The sequence below is a fragment of the Lathyrus oleraceus genome, chromosome 7, assembly GCF_024323335.1.
Source record: "Lathyrus oleraceus cultivar Zhongwan6 chromosome 7, CAAS_Psat_ZW6_1.0, whole genome shotgun sequence".
NCBI classification, from domain to species: Eukaryota; Viridiplantae; Streptophyta; class Magnoliopsida; order Fabales; family Fabaceae; genus Lathyrus; species Lathyrus oleraceus.
In genome coordinates this window covers 125,798,083-125,799,163 of record NC_066585.1, presented here as the reverse complement: position 1 = coordinate 125,799,163, position 1,081 = coordinate 125,798,083, and the positions used below count along the sequence as shown (strand labels likewise).

Below are 1,081 nucleotides of genomic sequence, written 5' to 3'. Positions count from 1 at the left end.
TTCGCTCAACCATCTAATGAAGAACCTAGTTCTAGTATAGTAAACCCAACTATCCCAGCTAATAATTTTGAACTTAAACCATCCCTGTTGCAACTAGTGCAACAGAGACAATTCGCGGGTCTCGCTACTGAGAACCCAAACCAACATTTAAAAATATTTCTTCAATTAGCAGATACTTTTAAAACCAATGGAGCTTCTCCTGAGGCAATACGTTTAAGATTATTTCCTTTTTCCCTCAGAGATAAAGCCCTATCGTGGTTAGATTCCCTTCCACCCAATTCCATTACGACTTGGGATAACCTTAGAAGAGATTTTCTTGCTAGATATTTTCCCCCGAGTAAGACCGCCGTTCTTCGAAACCATATAACTAGATTTACCCAAAACCAAGGAGAATCGCTGTTCGAAGCTTGGGAGAGATATAAAGAGTTGTTACGAGCATGCCCACATCATGGTTTATAAAATTGGTTAATCATTCAAACCTTCTATAATGGACTTCATTATAACACAAAGATGACCATCGACGCTGCCGCAGGCGGTGCTCTGATGAACAAACCTTATCCTGAAGCTAGTGCCCTCATCGAAGATATGGCTCAAAACCATCAATCACGGGGAGTCGAACGAACGACAGTTGAGAAGAAGGAAGCCCAAGGAGGAGTGCATGAACTAAGCTTTATAGACATGATGCAAGCTAAAATGGACGCATTAGCCCTTAAAGTCGAGCATATGTGCATAAACCCGAATACTGTAGCCGCAGTTTTGTCGGATTGTGAGATATGTGGAACCAAAGGACACCAATCCGCAGAATGCAGTCTATTAAACGAAACCCACTCTGAGCAAGTGAACTACACCCAAGGGAACCCATACTCGAATACCTATAACCCTGGATGGAGGAATCACCCGAACTTCTCCTATAAAAACAATAACCCTATCCAAAATAATGCACCTCCGAGGCCTAGTTATCAAGCCCCTAGATCAAATCAACCTATGCAACCTGTACCACCAAAACCGAGCCTTGAGAAAATTATGGAAAATTTTATCACCGCTCAAACCCAACAAAACAAGGAGTTCATGAACCAAAACA

The 1,081-nt window shown here is 41.9% G+C and overlaps 1 non-coding gene across 1 annotated transcript; it reads right to left on the bottom strand.

Moving 5' to 3' along the window:
- Positions 1-348: 348 nt before the first annotated feature.
- On the bottom strand, positions 349-455 carry LOC127108762 (small nucleolar RNA R71). Its single transcript, XR_007796275.1, has one exon. It is a non-coding gene; the product is annotated as a small nucleolar RNA R71 (small nucleolar RNA).
- Between the last annotated feature and the right edge of the window lie 626 nt (positions 456-1,081).